The following is a 21,349-nucleotide window of genomic DNA, read 5'->3' as shown; positions in this document are numbered from 1 at the left end:
TTTGTCTTTTAGATACGTAACGCAGCCACATTCTATAGCTAATCAGCTGTTTTGCAGCTACTTCCACGCTTTTGCAGGTTCCAGGTGTCAAGAGGGCAAAAGGACTACATGGGTAGCTTGGAAAACATCAGGGCATGGATCGTATCCTATTCATATGGCCTAGATCGATAAGGAAGATTCCAGTCAAAGGAAAGTCAAACATAGAAACCTGAGGCAAACAGGACTCTGTTTTGTACACATTTCTCAGTGATGGGATCCGAAGCAGTTTCCTAAGGCCACGGACTTCATCTGCCACATGCGCAAACTGAATCCAACATCCATTACCATATATTTATGTTTCCAAGCAACCAAGGACAAGAATTCTGTGTACTTGCCTGCCTAGGTGTTTTGTTGTAGCTTATTTCTCTCCTTAAAACAGTTGTATAATTTCTCTATAAATACCTGTGTGAAGAACACAAAACAAGTTCAATTTTGGCTCATGTGTTAAGTTCAGATTTTTGCTCTGTAGTTTGAAGAACTCATTCTCTATTTTTCATATAAAGAATGTGTTTCATGGATACTTGAAAGTGTTGTTGGAGTGTTGATTAAGTGCATATAACCTGAGAACTTTGCAGAGGGCCCCTGCACTGGTTAAGGTTACATTTTATTTTTGTTTTGTCTTTCATAGTTAAATTGTAAATTCACTGTGTTTTTCCATGATGTTTATAACCATTTTCTAACTTTTTCCATAATGTAGTTTATGTCATCTTCTTAGTAACTCAGAATATTTTTATTTCAGCACAAAACAACTCTTTTGTTCCACTACTTTCTAGTTTCTTATGAGTAGCTTGAAGTTGATGTCAGTAGCATAGATTAATTCATTTCATTTGTTGCTCATTAGTCTTTAGATTTTGAATTAAACTGATCAATGCCATTTTATTGTTAGTTTAGTGACTCATGTTGTAAGTGAATGTTTCTAAAATCCCTTTTCAATTGATGGTTCATCTCAAAACTAAGTGGTGAAATATTTCATTTATGAATGAGTATTTCTCTGCATTTTTATGTTTACTTTCTCTTAGAACAATGAAGTATGGAATCCCTCAAAATGCTATCACAAGGAGGTTGTTCTCCCAAAATTGTGTAGCAGAGTGACAAAGCACTTCATTTAGTTTCCATAGTAGATTAGTTGCAATTTCACTTTCAGTCTTAGTCTTTCATTTAATTTTGTTGCAATTTCATTTTCAGTTTTAGTTTCTCTTAGAACAATGAAGTATTGAATTCCTCAAAATGTTATCACAAGGAGGTTGTTCTCCCAAAATTGTGTAGCAGAGTGACAAAGCACTTCATTTAGCTGTTATAATAGACTAGTTGCAATTTCATTTTCAGTCATAGTTTTTCATTTAGTTTTGTTGCAATTTCATTTTCAGTTTTTAATCAATTTTTGATTCTGCAATAGACTAGACAGTAGTTGTAATCTCATTTTCAGTATTTCATTTTTGGTTCATCATAGATAGTTGCAATCTCATTTTCAGTTTTAATATCTCATTTAAGCTTTGATTTTTTCATTGATTAGGTAGTAGTTGCAATTTCATTCTTAAGTCCTTTTAGTTCATGATTAGGAATCAATAATAAATAGCAAGAATAGAAACTTTGTTTTTCTTTTCTTGATTAAAAGCTTTACTTTCAAATCTGGTGTAAAGCACTCTTAGTCCTCATTTCATTAGTAGAGGTAGATTTAAGGTCTTGTTAAAAACATTGTACATCATTATGGATTAAAGAATTAAAAACCCCAAAACAACTTAAAACTAAAAAACACTAAAGTAGGAAGGGCCATCTAGCACATATAGTGCACTACACTTCATCAGTTGACAATACCCGGATTGATAATTTATGTAGAGCAATTTAGGACACTAAATTGACCAAACATCGCTCTACCGCTAGTTAATGGTTTATTCATCAAATATCTTATAGCAGAATGGTCAGTATGTACAAAAACTTAATATCCTGTAATATAATGTCTGAATTTATTAATAGAAAAAAATTACAGCTAAAAGCTCTTTCTGAGTAACCGTATAATTGAGTTTAGCGGGTGACAAGTTTTGACTAATGAAATAAATAGCATAAGATTGTTTGTCTTCTTCTTGTCCTAAAGTTGCGCCTATAGCAATATCTGATGCATCAAAGGAAATATGAAATGGCAAGGACCAGTTTGGTCCTCTCAACACTGGTGCCTGAACTAATTTTTCCTTCAATGTCTCAAAAGACTGTTGGCAAGCTGTGGACCAAGAAAACTCACTATCTTTAGCCAAAAGTCAAAATAGGGGGGGAGCTATCATTGAGAAATTCTCAATGAATTTCCTATAGTAGCCCGCATTTGCTAGAAAACCTCTTACTTACCTTTGAGTTTTGGGTATAGGAAGACACAAAATGACTTCTATTTTTGTAGGGTCAACCTGGGTACCTTTGCCGGAAATAAGATGGCCAAGAACCACTCCCGCTTTGCACATTAATCTGCATTTCTTGTAACTCAAGGCGAGATGAGCTTCTTGGCAGCGAAGAAGCACTTTTTCTATATTCTTGAGGGCTTCCTGAAATGAATCACCAAACATAGAGAAATCATCCATATAGATTTCTACGCATTCAAGGTCAGCAAAAATAGCCAAGATTGCCATTTGAAAGGTAGCCGAGGCATTACATAGCCCAAAGGGAAGCACTCTATAAGAAAATTTACCCCATGGACATGTAAAAGTGGTTTTGTCTTGATCCTTGGGTGTTATCTGTAGCTAGTTATATCCGCTAAAGCCGTCTAGAAAATAAAAGTACTTCTTACCAGCAAATGTATCGAGTACCTGATCGATAAAAGGAAGGGGAAAGTAATCTTTGAGAGTGGCTTTATTCAATTCTCTGTAGTCAATACAAATGTGCCATCTCCCATCTTTCTTTGGGACTAATACTAATGGAGAGACCAACTGCTTGTTAGAAATGGGATAGATAAAATCAGCATCTAAGAGTTTTTGCAATTCTTCCTTTACAATGTCTCTTAGAGCTAGGTTCATTCGCCTTTGGGGTTTTCAGACAGGTTGGGCTCCATCCTAAATATAGATATGGTGTGTACAAGTTTTAGGAGGGATGCCTTTCATATCTTCATAACCCTATGCAAAGGCATCAAGATGGTTTCGCAACAAATTCACAAGTTTCTCTTACTGAGAAGGATCCAAGTCTGAATTGATATACAAGGATTTACCTGGACTAATCTCAACAAGAGTAGTATCAGGCTCAAGAGTACACAAGGGTGTCACTAGAGATGGTGATGATGGAGGTAGAGAGTCATATCCTTCCTGAAAATCTAGACTAAAAATCTGACTTAATGACTCGAAATTAGGCATGGTGTCTAGATTGTTCAGGAAGTCTTGAATCTCACCCTCTTATGAGGACTCCGCATTTTGATGTATCAAGGAAACAGGCTGAGTCTCCTCATCACTACTGTAGTCTAACCATAAAGTGTCTCAGAGCTCCTGAATGGATCTAGCGGGTGGATATAAGGTGACTTTCTTTCTGGAATCTCCATGGGAAATATACATATCACCATAATGACATCCAATATAAGCATCGACTGTAGCAAGCCATGGTCATCCCAAGATCAAGGGATGCCCTCCCACAGGGTTCTTTGGCTGAAGCACAATGAAATCTATGGGATATTCCCAAGAATCTAGGGAAACGACCACATCATCCAACACCCCTTCCGGCTTGATTTTAGATCGATCTGCCAGTTCAAGCACAGTGGGAGTAGGACAAATATGGACCAATCCAAGTTGATCCATGGTTTTCTTTGTCATAACATTAACAGTTGCCCCTAGGTCTATAAGTACATTGGAGACAAGGACATCACCTATCTGAACAGAGACAACATGGTTTCTGGGGTCGGTATACTTTTCCATGTGCATACACCCTGTCATTAACTCTGCTGCTCTACCAACAAATTGAATGGTTTTGGGTTCCAATATTCTCCTTCCTGGATTCTTGAGATAGAGTTCCCTAATTATTTTTGTACATATGGGGATCTCTTTGATAGCTTGGAGCAAAGGTACCCTTATGAAAAGTTTCCTAAGCTCAAAATCTAGGCTAGACTCAGGAATGGGGTCTTTGTTCTCCACAACTAACCTCTCTGGATAGGGAGGTCGGTTGGAAGAAGATGACAAGGGCTCAGAATGTATAGGGATAGGTTGAATGGTGTCATCTTTTTCAGAATGGTCGAGAGTTTCCTCCTCTCCTGTCTCATCGATAATTGCCATGGGATGCTTTTGATTTTCTGAGGTTACTACCTTACCTGATCTCAATTGGAGATCATTGACTCCAACTAGCATAGTCTAAAATCTGGATGAAGAAAGTGGGGTCATAGAATGGATCATTTGTGCGGATTTATTATTGGGGTTGGGTAAAGCTTGAGTAGGTAGCTGAGAAGGTCGAAACAGTGGAGGAAAAGGTAATGGTGGCATAGGTTGACTCAACTGAGGTAATGATGGTTGAGGCAATGGGTAAGGTGCATATGTGGCAGGGTATGATTGCATAGGTGCAGGATAGGAATGATGTGAATGATGTGAATGGTTTGACCCTCTCCATCCTTGTTGCCAAGATTGGGAGGGTTGTCCATATTTATATTGATTCCCATGCTGCCAATATTATTAGTAACTAGTGTTAGGATAGGAATATGAGAGTGCATTATGACCAAAAAAACATGGTGGAGGTTCAAGAACCATACCTAAACTTACCTGAGGCTAATTTCTTCATGCTCCCATAGCATGCAATGATTCAACTTCAAGTTGTCCCCCTTCAAGTACAGCTTTTAGCCCAGGTATAGAGGGACATTTATCTGTAGCATGGTTATCTGCACAAATTGCACATTTATTAGTTTCTTTAATATCTAGAGGACATTCTCTTAAAGGATGCTTTCTTCTACATTTAGGACAAAAAATAGACAATATCTCTTTCTCTTCTACAAGTTTCTACTGAAACTTCAAAGAGTCTATTTGTTTACTAACAGTATTCATTATTTCAATTTTCATATTGTCCATTTTGTTTTCTAATCCAATAATCATAGCATCAGTAGATTCGGTTTTTCTGTTTTTATTCTGAATTCCTTTACTGGATCTATATTGGTTCCTCGAGAATTTCCTGCACAAGTCACAGATCTGATCAAAAGTCTTTTGAGAAATATCCCCTTGTCCTAACAGATTTAAATTATTTCTAGCATCATCAGTGAGCCCACGTAAGAACAAGGTTCTAATGGTACTTGGATCAAATTTTTGCTTTGACCTTTGGAGGATGTACAGGAATCTCTCCAAGTAGTCCTCTAGCACCTCATCATCATTTTGCACAATAGTAAATATTCCATCTTGAATATCTCTAGTTTTACAATATTCCTAATATTTTGATAAAAACACTCTCTTCATTTGCTCCCAAGAATTTATAGTGTTTCCTCCTAGTACCATCAACCAGTAGAGTGTTGCATCCTTGAGAGTTGTGAGAAACAACTTTAACTTCTGGGCATCAGATGAGTAATCATAACTTCTACACAAAATATCAAACTCAAATAAGAAAGAGTCTGGATCTTCGTGTACCTTACCATAGAAATGAAGAAGAGCTCATGGTGAAATATTTTTCATTTTTACTTGTATATTAGGATTCACAATTGGGAATCCGAAAGTGGATTGTTCCTCATTTACCTGATTTTCACCACTTCCTTCTGCATGGTCTTCCATATCTGTCATTGTTGTTCTTCCACACGAACCGCTCTCAACAGGCTGAGAAGGACAGTCCCCTTCTTCCCCTTTATGGGCTGTGTCACACCTGAACCACTGCTACCAGAGCCTAGGTGGATTGTTCTTGCGTGATGAGTCTGAGTTTGTTTGGACTTTCTTCCTGCAAAAGAAGGCCCAATATGAGTTTTGGTTTCAGATTTGTCAGTATTTCTTTGGCCCCTAGTGGGCTTCGAAACCCTACCTCTTTTAGGCATTCATTTCAAAAAATGACAAAACGAAATTCAAATAAAAACTGCAATTTTCAAAAAATAAATCGGCACCTATAAATTCCTTCAAACAATAGAAGCACACTGCAGGAAAAAATAATAGCAGACTTACCCCTATTGCAAAAAAGTGGAAAATTCTTACCAATTCAAATCGCCTCCCCGACAATGGCACCGAAATGTTGGTTGCAGGAATTGTGCTTGAGCAAACTCCTCAAAACTTAATTGTCAACCCAAGGGTTTCGTAAACTTAGAAACAAAGCACAGGAAATGCCAAAAATGGTATGAACTTTTCCTATTCCTAATCCTACTTCTTAAAGGAAATGCTTTGTAGAATCAGACAGAAAACAATCAGAAAGGCAATTGACACCAAAGCAACTCTAGTGCTGGAATGTAAAAGAAAATTTGCAAGTAAATCAAGTAAAGAAATTCCACACAACAGAAACAATCTTAAATGCTGTAATGAAATGCTATGTTCATCTTCAGATGGATGGCTAACAGTATGACAAGTGGGCCCTTGCAAAGTTCTATCTTCCTCCCAATCTTCCTTCCACACAAACAACATGTCCTTGCACTGTTGCAATCTGCTTGCACTAGTGTAGGTACAGTATCTATGTGTAAAAGTATATTTGACCTTCCTTACTGAAGAATTATGTCTTAGTGAAGGTGCTCTAAGCCTCAGGGCTTAGAGCACTCTGTTTCTGTGACAAGAGACCTACTCTTGCACCAAGGCAGAGTTTCCTTCACCCATTTTCCAAATTACTTTCGAAAGGATTGAAAGATGTGCTGAAAAAGAATTGCAACTGTAAATGAAATTTTGAAGTAAATTATCTGTGAAAAGGAAAGATGCTTTAATTCATTAAACCTTGCAAAGGAAATAAACTTCATGAAATAAAATCAATTCAAAGGAATCAAACAGTAGTCTAAGTTTTTTGCATGTGTTAATTAACTTTGGTAATCCACTCAAAATGCTTATATTCTTTGAAGGAATAACATGTTCATTGATGGGCCTCTAAATTAGACATAAATAAAGGCCCATGACTCTAATTTAAAACATAAATTAAGGCCTATGACCATCCTCCAATGCATTAAACCTCTCTTTTTCCATTAGATAATTTATTTTTAACTTTAATATATTCATTAGGAAGTTTTACGAATAATTGAATATTTGTGCCTAATATTATTTATTTTTTGTGGAATATTATGAGAATATTGGGCAGATTATGAAGAGTTGGAGGAGGAGATAATTTAGGGACTTGTTCCCTACTACTGGAGGATCAATAATAAATAATAAGTCAACAAGATATTATGGAATTATGGCACAAATTGTGGAACTCCAATGATTGAGAAAATATAGGAATGTGTTCCACTAATCAAGGGAGCAGATCCACTAATCAAGGGATTTTGGTGGGGAAAGCTTCCTCCATTCATGGGGAATGATTCTTAATCATTTTTTATAAGTACCAAGTCAAATTTGCCTCTAGGGAATGATTGAGAAAATCTAGGAATGTGTTCCCTGCCATTTAATGCAAATTCCTAGTATTGGGGACTAGATCCACTAATCAAGGGATTTTGGTGGAGAAAACTTCCTCCATTCATGGGGAATGATTCCTAATCATTTTTTATAAGTACCAAGTCGAATTTTCCTCTAGGGAGGGATTTTCATTAGTGTTATTGTGGAAAGAGCTTGTATTTTTGCAGCTCCATTGTATTTTCTTGCAGGGTTGTAATTCTATTTATGAAAATAATGAAGATTGGTGTCATGTTCCGTTTCTAAATCTTGTTCTCCTCCATAGGTCTCTAAGTTTCCTTGGGCTTGGCCATCCCAAGAACTTCAGAGCCCTTTTTTATCATCTTCTTTCCTTCTTTTCATTGCTTATTCACATGCATCTCTAGTTTTCATTTCTTTCTACTTCTACATTTAGTATTAATGATTTCTTGTTGTAGGATTGAGTTAAATGGTTAATGAAAGTTATTTTGCAGGATCACAAGCCTTATTTAAACCATGGAAAAACTTTGGAATTTCATAGTAATCATTGAGCTTCTTGGATTAATCTTCTTATTCCCAAATATAGATTGATGGACTCCTTTTTAGCAAAGAACAGTAAATTTCTGTTATTTTTTAGAGCATCCTAACGAGCTTCAATCGAATTGATTCCACTTGAATTAGATCACAAAAAAATTATAGTTCGTAACAAAAATCATCCTATTGCATTTGAACTTGATTTGGTTAGGCATTTCTTAGATTTACTACCTCACTAGTTCTCAAATTTCTAGATTTTCGACTAGTAATGTTTTTTATTTTTTTTTTGCATGGGTTAACATAGGTATTTTTACGTGATTCCACTTGGAATAGGGACCTAAGACATCCTAGTTAATAACAAAATTTTTCCGATCCAATTTGGATTTGATTTTCTTGGTTATTAAACCTTCACCAATTTCATCATTTCACAAGGAACCTTCTCCAAGCTTTTTGGGCGAATCCATCCATCTCCCGACTTTGGTTTTGAGTTTTGAGTGATCCTAGGAATTTTCCCACTCCATTCCACCCATCACACACCTTTCCTAGGCCTCCCATCACCTCCAACACCTCACATTTTTCTCTCGGTTGTATCCTATAGGTTCATTGTAATTCCTACAGGATCATCCTGTAGGTTTTCCTGAAATGGCCTGTTTTGAGGCTGAATTGAGAGAAAACCTTTAGGAAGTCAGCAAAAGCCTCCCAAGGGTCTCTCACTCCATCCAACCATCTCCTAAAACTTCTATCCAACCTCCAACATCCTTAATTCACCTGCCACATCACCAAAGGAAATTATTTTGCATACTTGATTTAGCATGAAAAGAAAAAAAGACAAAAACAGATTTATTTCATTCCCTTTACTTGCACATTAGTGATGTTTGATGCTTCTTACTCCCATGCTTAGATAGTAAAATTTGGTTCATGATAATTTAGCATTATTTCAAAGCATAGTTTCTTGGCAATTAATTAGGAAATGGTGTGATTTAGCATTGAATTTTTGTCTCTTTCCTTGTACTTTCTTTCTTGCAATAGGTTAAGGTTCCATTTCGAACATTTCATCTTCTGAAATTTGTTTAGGATTTGACTTTAGTACATGCACTCCATTACATCATGACAGTAAAGGAAGGACACATTGTATGTCTCACATATAGTGCCAACACCTCTTGAGTTTGTACGAACCCCGGGTTGATAATTAAAGTCGGTAGCCTTGGGAGTTGTAGCATTCTTGTTGCAATACCGAGGCGCATCATTCATGATAATTTTATGAAATTGCTTCCAGATCCCCTAAAAATGTAATTTTAATGTTGAAGACAATTATTAAGTTACTGATTCATTCACTTGCAAAATAACTGGAAATAATATGCAGGTAAGTGATTCAATGTTTGCTGCAAAACAAATGACTAGACCAAAGTGCAGGCAAACGCATGCACTAGTACAGGAAAGAGTTCCTTGCACGATCCGATCAAAAATGAATTAAGACAGAGATTGAGAGTAAAGGAAATGAGAGAAAGGAATTTCATAAACAAAGTAAATGCAACTAACTCTTAAACCACGAATCCATTTCACACTTTAGCTACAAAAGATATTTAAATCAGAACTTGAAAAATAACTATTAAAACTATAACATCACACAGCTGCAAAAGAAATATCCACACCATCTTTCTAATTAACGAAAGTGAGAGGGGTAAACGAGCTGGATTGGTTGGGCCCTAGCCAACCAACTCGTTCCCCTTCTAAGGAACGAAAAAGCTCAGCACTTCAAATATACATCAAAGATAAATTAGACGTTGTGTATGAAAATCATGGAAGTTCTTTTGTATTACTCGATTCAAAAAATATACATAATAGAACAGTATAGGCCCCAAAGCTGAGGCGATAAGCAGATTACATAAAAAAAAAATTACAATCAATGGTTCGCTACCTAATCCTACCTATGATCTATATCTTATACATCCTTTCAACCCTAGCCATTTTCACAAATTACAAACATTTCTTATTCAGGCCTTTCGGCCGAACAGACTTAGAAACCGAAATTACAAACTCGGCCAACAGTTATAATGCACATGTATTTCGCTTGGTCGTAACCTAACTTTGGAAAACATTCCCTGATTGCACACCACCTATTATCCTTCTTCAGTTCATCAGCAGCTAAACTCGGAGTCAAGGATCGAGACCTATCCTTGTGGAAGATTTGGCTTCTCAAAAATCTCGGGCAGCCTTTGTGGCGGTGTAGGAATCTACCTGCACTAGTCATACTCATTCATAATTAATACTAAGTTCCACAATTACTCTAGGAAATTAACGTGAGTTACAAGAGGTATGTAAATAGGCATGAAATCCATATAAAATGATTAATAAAGCACTGTAATAAATCTTAATGTAAAATATGAGCAAGTGCAGGAATGGGTAACTATCTTGGACTAGTGCAGGAAAGAAGGGTATTTGTTGAGGTAAACAGAGGTTGATATTTATGGAAATGGGGTAGAAAATAGGGAAATTTGGGACACCAACAGGGAGTGACTTCACGGACCTTCATATGAAGGAGATCCAACATTGAGAGAATATTCACTTCACGGAGGGTGGGAGGGGTTTTGACAGTCTAACTGGGTAGAGAGGTCATTGTTTCACGGAGTGCGCTTTTGATCTTCGCGATAATAAATTCCTCTTGGATGGAGAGGTTGTGAAATATTCTCGCATTGTGTTCCTTCCACAGAGCCCAATAGATCAAACCAGGAATTAAATTCCAAGCTCGTTTAACCATAGGATGGGGGGAAAAGACCGTTCTCCAGTTTGTGATGGTACTTTGAATGGAAGAGGGGTCTCGATCAAATCTTTTAAAGACCAAAGAAATCCAATTCCATAAATTGGACACGAAAGGGCAGACATTTAACAGATGATTGGGGGTTTCTTCTTCTTGCTAGCAGAGGGGGCATCTCGAGGGGCCAATAAAGCCTTTTCTTCTTAGGTTGTCCCACGTTAAAACTTTTATGTGCATGACTAACCAAAGGAAGATAGAAATTTTTGGCCAGTGCTTCCTGTCCCAGATTGCATTCCACTTCGGATCTGGTTGGAGTTGGTCGTGCTTTGCTATGTATCTATAGGCTTCACTTAAGAGAAAATGTCTTGTTGAGTTTTCCCCCATCTCATTTTATCCTCAACAAAGTCAAGGAGGATTTTTATTTTTTGTAACTCTGAGGAGAGGTCCAACCAAGTTTGGGGGTTCATATGGGGAGTCCATTCCTTGTGATTGATCCAATTTCTCCATCTGTCATTTTCTTCACTTTTTCCCAAATATTAGTTGAATTTGATCTCCCCTCTCTTTTTCATTTTAGTCGTGATATGTTGATAATGATCTTGATCAAGTTCCGACCTTTGTTTCCAGGCATCCTCCCAAAAAAGAGCCTTGTTCCCGCTGCCTATTTTCCAGAAACTATGTCTTTGAATGATGTCCCTGTTCTCCCAAGCTTGATTCTAGATGACTGAACCTTTGATGTTTCCATTGAGCCTGATGATTTTCTCTTGCGTTAAGGAGGGGGTGTACTTTTCTTTCCAGAGGGTACCCCAAGGGGAGTTGGGGTTAGCAATCCATCTCCATAGGTTTTTGGCTCCCAGGGCCTTTCCCAGGAGGTCTATGTCTCTAAGACTGAGACCACCATCTTTTTTGGGCTTGCGGAATTTTTCCTCTCCATAAGAAGTTCCTATGAAGGTTTCTTATTTTGTTTGAAATTGATTTTGGGGCTGCCAGAGTTGAGTACATGTAAAGCAGGATGGCCTGAAGGACAGATTTAACCAGGATAAGACGACCAGCCAAATTTAGAGATCTGAAGGTCCAGTTGGCCATTCTTTTCTCCAATTTGTTTATCAAGTTCTCCCAAGTGGACTAGGAGAGAGGCCTATCTATAAGGGGAACACCAAGGTAAGTGGAGGGGAGAGTGCTAATAGGAATGGCCAGGAGTCTGGTGATGTTCCTACAAATGGGTAATAGATTGTTAAATAAAAATAGCTTGGATTTAAGTGGATTGATGGAGGTTCCAGAAGCAGCAGAGAAGTCCATCAGGATGGACATGAAAGAGGCAACCTCTTTGATGGATGGGAGGCCCATGAGAAGAGTATCATCCACAAATTGTTGGTGAGTTGTAGGGGGTCTGAGGCATGGAGCTGGAGACCAAAGATCTTATTTTCATGCAGGGAAGCAGCGATAGAGTGACTTATCCCTTCCGCCATTATAAAAAAGAGGAAAGGAGAGATTGGATCCCCTTAACTGATACCCCTTGTAGGATTGAAGGGTATTGAAGGTGATCCATTCACGAGGGTGGAGAAGAAAGCTCCTGACACCATAGCCATGATCCACTTGATGCTTTCTTTGTGGAAGCCGGACGCATTCAAGACATATCGCATATAGTTCCAGCTAATTTTGTCAAAGGCTTTGGACATATGTAGTTGAATCATCATGCCAGGTATTTTCTGGGATTTGAGAGAATGAATAAGCTCATGAGAGAGGATGACAATATCCATGATTTGTCTTCCTTCCACATAGCCAAACTATTGGTGGGAGATGAGGAGAGGGAGGATGAATTTAATTCGATTGTCAAGAACTTTGGAGATTATTTTTATATGACATTACAGAGGGCTATGGGCCTGAATTTGTCCTGGGAATCCGCATAGATTCCCTTGGTGATCAAAGTTAGAAAGGTGGAGTTAAGGGCTTTAAGGACAAACTTCTGAATTCAAGATTCCTCCACCAGGGGATGAACATCCAACTTTATGATAGACCAGCAATCTTTGTAGAAATAAATGGTTAACCCATCTGGACCAAGAGCCTTTCCATTGGGCATTCCCATGACCACATCTTCCACTTCCTGGAGGGATACTTTCCTTAGGAGCATTTTGTTATGGTCCTCCGTGAGGATTTTGGGAATATTCTTGCTGACCTTTTTAATGTCTTGATCCTAATCATTCCTTGGCTCTTTAAGAAGAGAGATGAAATAGTGGATGAGCTCAGTTTCCAACTCCTCTTGAGAGTGAATGAGATGACCCTCTTGGTTCTTCAGAGCCAGAATTTGGTTGTTCCTCCTATGTTGTATCATTGTTTTATGGAAAAAGGTCGTGTTCCTTTCCCCACATTTCAACCAATTTATTCTAGATTTTTGTTGCCACAACTTTTCTTCCTGAATGGCTCTTTCATCCCATATTTGTTGTATTTATTGTTCCCCTTGCTTACTAGTCTATGTTAGCCCTTCTTCAATTCAATTTTTCTGAAGAAGTTCCAGTTGGTGTTCCAAGATTTTTTTATCCATACTGATATTGCCAAATGTTTCTCTGTTCCATTTTTTTATTTCCTCTTTGATGTTTTTTAACATTTTTTGGAAATTATACATTTTGTTTCGAGTTCCAATGGGAGAGTAATTCCACCATTGTTTCATTTTTTCCATGAAATCCGGGTGATTCAACTAGAAGGCCTCAAATCTAAAAGGCTTATTCTTCGGGCTGAAGGAAATTTGAATCTTGAGAGAGATAGGTCAGTGATCAGAGCCTGCTTGCGAAAGGATTCTCGGCTCTATTTCCCAGGAGGTGCAATAGGTTGCCTCAGATAGAAGAAAGCAATCTAAACGGGAAGCTATTTGACGGTCTCCTCCTCTTCTGTTATTCTAGGTGAATAAGCCATTACTAGTGGGAATGTCGATGAGGTTGAGGCTTTCAATGGTGGCGAGGAAAGCCTCAGAGGCCTTACCTAACTTCTAGATTCCTCCTTTCTTTGCAGATAAGTTAGTTATCATATTGAAATCACCAGCTATGAGTTTGATAGGGTGGTGCAGGGGATCAAGGAGATTGGATATGATTTGGATCATTTTGATACGATCTATCGCCTTGTGTGGGGCATAAACATTAGATATGCTAATGTTCTCGTTGCTGCCTATGATTCTCAAGATCACAGTTAAGGAATGGTGACTGGCTAGAGAGGAAATATTGTCGAGTTTGGAATTTTTCCAAAAGGTCATTATGCCCCTCGTCGTGCCTATAGCCGTATTATCCAAGGAGCTGTAAGGCTTGAAGCATGAGTTGAGAAGGAAGGGAGGGTGAGTCAAATCCAGTTTCATTTCTTGAATGAGCAGGATGTCAGGATGATCAGACAAGACTCTGGTTTTTAAGATGTGTTTCTTCCTAGGACTATTAAGTCCCCTAATATTCCAAGAGATGCAATTCATTGACATTGAGATGGGTATAGAGCTAGAGCCTTTACTTTTCCCTCATTGATTAGCTTGGCTCCCAGTTCTTAAAGGAGCTAAATGGTGGTATTTCGTCCTTGCTTTCTGCTTGAGCCTTTGAGGTTGAGTCCTTCTATTGGAATGTTGGCTAATATGCCTTTTGAAGCTGTACTTTCTTGTGCTGGATAGTGAGCTTTGAGTTTTAATTCTTCCTGGAGGAGATAAGCTCCTTCTATTTTTTGTAACTGTTGTTCTGATATGGCATTTATTCCTTTTTGTTTCCATTCCTCTGCAATTGTTGCAAGGTCTACCCCCTACAGAGCTTCCTCTATTGCATTTTCCTCTAGTGTTTCCTCTATTTCTACTTGCTGCATTTATGTATCCTCTAGCGCCTGCTCCTTTCCTCTGTTGGTATTACCTGTATCCCTTTCATCTTGTTCATTGTCTACTAGGTGCCTTTCTTCCTCTCCTACTTCATCTGCTATCATTTCGTTAGGATCCCTTTGCTCTTGGGTATGTTCAGTACCTTAAACTGATTCTAGCTTGCTTCTTTGTATAGGTTCTTCTTGGGGGTAGCTTTTTTCCTGTTATTCTTGTTCCTGGAGATTACTTTGGTGAACCCTTCATTGTCTTTTTGTTTATTTGCTTGCTCTTGCGTTTGAGGGGTTTTATTCAAGGGACAGTCTCGAAAAAGATGCCCATGCTCTTAACACTTTCTAGATCGGAAGGGAATTTGTTCATAGTCTATACTTTGTACCCAGAATTCATCCTTGAAGATTAATTTGATTGCTTCTGGCAAGGTGCCAAAGATGTCTATATATGCGTATATTCGGGTGTAGGAAACATAGTGACCCATTATGGTGCCTTCAGAAATTTTGATGTACTCCCCCAGCTGGTATCCTATTCCTTTTAAGACTGAAGGAACCCAATAATTAGTTGGTAAGAAGTAGAGGCGTACCCAGACTGGAACCCTAGTAAAATACTCTTTTTCTAGTGTGAAGTTCTCCCTCTAGAATCTCATGTATAAACCAGCTGAATTGTAGAAATAGTGCCCTCCTTCAAAAATTTTGTCTCTATCATCTAGGAGGTCAAAGATAACTGTGAAAAATCCTTTGGAGCTCAGCTGAATTTTTATCTCCCCTTTGGGTGTCCATTTGCTCTGAATCCACCATTTCAAGGATCTTTTATTTGGCCATATTCCCATGAACTTGCATATAACTGCGTGTTCTTGCATGTATTCTATATATTCAACTACCCTGGGGTCTTGGATTTCCAGTTCTGGGATTTTCTTGGCTTTGGGATTACAGTTATTCTTGGTCATTTTCCCCTTATATTGTGGTTGCTCCTGAGGATGTGAAGGATTGACATTAGCAAGGAAGGGTGAGTCAGCAACCTTGCCCTTGTCTGCCCGAGTATCCTTGGTTGATCTTTTCACTATGTATTTGTTCCTTTTTGGCAGCTAGTATTGTTGTGGATGAGTAGTTTCTTCTTTGTCAAAGCTTCCTCCTGGTGGTGTACAGAAGGTAGAGTTGGAGGCAAACTTTGTGAAGAATGAAGCTTGGTCTAGCAGCCTACTAGAGACCATATCCTTAAAGGAGCGAGCTCCAAGATGTTGTTGTGGATCCACCATGGCGGGCAAGGCCTCAAGGGCTAGAACCATAGGCACCAAGGAGAGGTTGCGGAATATGCACAAACCCTAGTGCACTCTTCTCATCATGGAACATCTTCTTTGGCTTTGTCTTCACCTCGAGAGCCCATCGGATATGTTTTCATGGTTACTTTCCATTTTATATGCAATTTTGTATGCATCATTGAAGTGAAAAGATTTGAATCAATTAAAAAATTTATTAATAATAAAATAGGCTAGTTTTGGGTTACTCCACGTAAAATGAGTATGAGGAGTGGTGTGACTCCATGGAGCAGGCATCAAAGTGTTGGCAATATATGTCAGTTAAAAATGGTGCCTGGGGCCCACGTCGCTTTAAGAGTGCCACATGGAAGAATGGAACCATGAAGTGGAAAAAATATGTATGTGTGTGTGTGCCTAATAAAGAGGTAGAGGCATTCATTATCATAGGTTATTATGATGATGATTATTAGGATGATATTTCCTTGGAGGAGGATGACATGGATTCAGTTATGAACCAGTTGGCGAGCCCTGAAAGGTGGGCCCCATAGAGGGGCTAGCCATCCCAGAGAAGGGTGTGCCACTTGGGTTCTAGAATGATTGGCAAGTCGAACCTATTATTGTGGTCTAGAAGGTGCCTGGATCCGTAGAGCAACATAGTTGTGGGTTGGCACTTTGGAATTTAATTTGCAGGGTGTCTAGAGTCTTGGACAACATGAGCATTGGGTTAGCACCTTGGAAGTTGGCCTAAAGGGTTCTTGGAGCCTTGGAGCAAGATGCTTGTGAGTTGGCAACTTGGAAGTGAGCCTGGAGGGTGCCTGGACCCTAGACATCATGACCGTTGGGTTGGCACCTTGACCATCAATGTATGGTTATTTGTGGTTATTGTTTCCCATGGGGTTGTAACCCCATCTCAAGGGTGACATGTGGTTGGAATCCATCAACCACATGGTTTATGGCAGGGCCAAATGTGGAGAGCCTATAGCCATTCAGAAATTTTATTCATATAAGTACTCTTGTATTCGTCCTATGCCAATTTAAATTTATGTGTCATGATATGCCTAAAACCCTAGTTAGGGTTTAGGGCCATGATTACGTATACTTATTTATTTCGTTGCGTCATGTGTGTATGGGATGTATTTGGATATTTATGAGTAGTTTTACTGTAAACACTAATTGGGATTACAAGTTAATGTGATTAATTCACCATTAATTTCCGTTGTGCATATTTATATTTATATGTGTCATGTGTTATAATTACCATACCAAACACAAAATCCTAATTTGGTTTCTGAGCTTGTAAAAATTTCTCCATGCATTAATGTTATTATGTTATGCTTCAAATCTTGTTAAATGATTAGTGTTTCTGATATTGGGTCTAAACGATGTATTTAAATATGACATATTGAGTGTATAAACCCTAATTAATATATGAGCATATATGTCTATAACATTATACGACTTTTCATTATTTATGAATGATTCAATGAATTTTGAGCTCAGGCTAACACCCAGGCAACATTGTTATGGTTAGGTTTGACAATGGTAAAAAAAGATTAATTGCTTTCGTATAAAGGAATGTGTAGATGAATTTGGGTGATGATGTAGTGTTGCCCAACCTCCACATTACAAAAAGTGGAAAAATACTCCAAGGTTTCTCGTGCTTTCATTCCATGTATATATGTGTGTGTGTGTGTTAAAAATTTATAATATTTTATTTTTACGAAAATTATTTAATTATTTAATGTATTAAAAATTACTAAGAAATCATAAAATGATTATTAATTAATTATAAAATAATTAAATCAAATTAAGTGATAATTAAATTTAATCAATTACCAAAATTTTAGTTCACATTATCAATTGCGTCGAGAGGCGCTCTACAACCCAGTATGGTGGATATGTGTAGGTGTTAGATATTAGATGGTAGGTGTTAGATGTGTATGAGTTAAATATGTGATTTTTTTTAAATGTTGGGCTCATTGCTCTGAGAGGCGCTCTCCGGCCTAGTATGGAAGAGATGTTTTCTTGTTCTATTATGTCATGTAAACATTTTTACTTAGTCAAGTTACACAAAATATAAAATAAAAACAAAATAAAAATAAAAATAAATAAAATAATTATAATTATTAATTAAAACATTTTGGCTCCCACAAATTACCTAAAAATAAAATAAAATAAAATAATTATAATTATAGTTAGTTATAATTAATAATTAAACTAGCCTAGATCCATCTTAACTCGAAATCTATCAAGCGTTGAGAGGGATCAGATATCTCTTCACTCTAAAAGAGGTTTGCACCTCAAGAGATTTGATCTTCTAGGCTTGATAGATCCAGAGTTAAGATAGATTTAGGTTGGTAAGTATACATATGTTATGTTACATAAACATTTCGACTTAGTCAAATTACATAATAATAATAATATTAATATTAATATTAATATTAAAATTGAATAAAATAGTAAATTTACTAGAGGCTTTTGGGCTCCAAGTTTTCACAACCCATGGTTTTGGCCATGGTATTCTTCTCTAATGGTCAAATTACCTTTAAAAAAAAAGTAAAATTAAAAAAAAATAATAATAATAATGAACAAAATAACATAAAATTAATAAAAATTAATAATTAAAATAAAATTGAGATAAAATATTAAATTTATAGATGGAGGATTTTGGGCTCTAGGTTTTCACAACCCATGGTTTTTCCTACGTTATTCTTCTCTAATGTGGCATATTTAAAGGTATTCTTTGCTAATGTGAGACATTCATTGCAATAAAATATTTTAGATAGATTAAAGTAAATCCTAATTTCCACCACAAATATCATAACCCTAACTAATTTTCATATCCTGTTTGGAAAATAAAACCACTCAATAAAGGCACACTACATGAAGACTTTATTCACTGCAAATGCATGTCTTCAAGGTAAAACTTGGGAAAAATAACCTTGACCACTTTGTTACATAGCCTCAAAGATTAGATTTTTCCAGGTTGTTTTTTATGTTATTCATTTTATTTTATATGTTTTAAATTTACTTTTGAGTGTGAAGAGAAATGTCAACATGAAAAGAATAAAAATTTGATGCATGCAGTCCTACATTTTGTTTATATATTTTTATCTGCATTAAAATTTATTGGAGTTGCTCATTTAGACCATGTCAACTGTTGGTTATAACCTCTGCATGAATATTTATTAGAATCTCTCTCTCAGATGTCCATAGTATCTTAGTTTAGACACAATTGTTATTGATTTTTATTTAGGAGATTGAATGATAACATTAAAAATAAAATTAAACCATGGATAGTTAATATCCTCGACTCTTGCAAATACATAGATATATATTATTATTGGGTTTTACGGTATAACAAAGGAGCTCATTAGGTTTCACAATCTAACAACAGAACTTCAAACTGAGTGTCTTAACTATCGAGATTATATATATGAAACCAACCTTGATCCATCTTAACTATGAATCTATTAAGTGCTGAGAGGGATCAAATCTCTAGAGGTGCAAACCTTTCCTCGAGTTTTCCACTCAAAAAAAAGGTTTGCTCCATGATAGATTTGATCTCTTTCTTTGCTTCATAGATGCAGAGTTAAGATGGATATTTTATTTTATAAGACAAAATAATAAAATGTACCAAAAAACTATTAATTAACTTACATCATTTATCTATTTTATATGATAACAAAGAATTTACTGCTTAATCTTAAGTCAAGTCAATTCCTAACTTCCCTTTTTCCTAATTATAATGGGTCATACCATCCCTAATTTTATGGAAGATAATAAATATTATTGAGTTAAGTTTTGATAAACAATACTCTACCCCTTAATCTTCTTCGATAAATATCAAGTCAAGTCAATTCCTAACTTTCCTTTTTCTTAATTGTAATGGGTCATACCATCCCTAATTCTATGAAAGATAATAACTAGCAATTTCCCCTAAAGTTGCAAACATACACTGAAGGAAAATAAGATTTGGGGAGATCATCTCACCGCAAACATAGTCCAATGTTGAATGCATGTGCATAAGCTCTTCCAAACACTCCAATGCAGGGAAAATTTTAAGGATGGAAATTTATTTTAAAGTTTAGAAACCTTAGCGAATCTAACTAATCCATAAAATGCAATATGTAAAATGTTTGGAAATATTTTTGTAAATATATTCAAATTTCTAATCATTTTATGTAGTATCTATATAAATGTACAACACCCCTTTCTTAAACCCATGACCAAGAGGCAACCACTCTCAATACCCAACCCTCAAGATATTGTTATGATGGTGGCGTATAAAATTTTTGACTCTCGCATAACCCCTTTACACCCAATTATCATCACCATTGCATTCGTCTCATCGAAATGAATCCTGTGACATATAACTTCACCCCAATCTGAGCTACATATCAAGAGTAGCATTACAAAGTGGGCTCCACTCCCTTTGGCCACATCGGCAAGCTACCACATGGTAGTCTACCATTGGATGTAGTGATCAGCAGGCCCACCATCAGGTCGAGTCAACCTCCGCTTGAAGTGGAAAAATTCCAAAGTTAACCTAGCCCCCGACTCCCGACCTCTTGACCTAATCAGGGCCAGCTTCCTTGATGGACAAATTCCTTAGGTGACTGCCTGACCTCCCAACCTCTGACCTTGTAACACCCTCCTCCCACATTTACCCAAGCTAACTAGTCCATCGGCCTGGTAAACATGTGGCGAAGAGTTACTATGATATGATTCAACTCCCCAAGTACAATTATGGAAGTGGCATCGATAAAAGTAAATAAAACTAACCTTCCTTAAGAGTTACTGAACCTCAAGAGCCAACCAACCCCTCCAGGTGCCCAACCCCTGAGACAAATTTCTATTTTGCTAAGCTAGACCCCTAGTCACTCCCATGACAAGCCTTGCATGTGATTGAGACCCTCTAGTTGCTCTCACAGCAAGGCCTCCATGCGACTGTGGCCTTTTTCAGGGAGTTCTATACTAGTGACCCCAAATTCTGAACCACTTTTTAAGGGCTAGGACTCATACCTCTCCCCATAACTTCATGAAACTTATAGAAATGATAAATAACATGATGACAAGGTATCTAAAACAAAACTTGAATAAGGACCTGTTGAAGCCTCGAAAATCACTGCAACAACATTGGGGATAACCACCCAGTCCGGACCTTAGTACAGCTCCTTTTCCGTTTGGAATGGTGGCTCCGACTGGGGATAATGGGACCAGTTTCCCAGTAATGAATAAACGGGATGAACGGATGATTGATTGACTAATCTAATGATAGGCGAATAGCTAAATCTATCAGCAAAAATATAAGAGCTACTACTTATCCCGGGAATTATTAAGCTTTTAAGTGTAGCGCTTGATGATCTATGTCTATGGACAGGCATATAGATGACTCCATCTAACAGACATGGACATTAATTCATTCAGGATTACTGCGCTTAAATAGTTAAGCAAAGCGATTAAAGCGATATTGCTACACTCATCATTTA

This window comes from Pinus tabuliformis, chromosome Q (assembly GCF_031772625.1).
Source record: "Pinus tabuliformis cultivar Carrire ecotype Pingquan chromosome Q, CPIR1, whole genome shotgun sequence".
Classification (NCBI taxonomy): Eukaryota; Viridiplantae; Streptophyta; class Pinopsida; order Pinales; family Pinaceae; genus Pinus; species Pinus tabuliformis.
The sequence above is the reverse complement of the archived record's forward strand: the minus strand, read 5'-3'. Positions refer to the sequence as shown.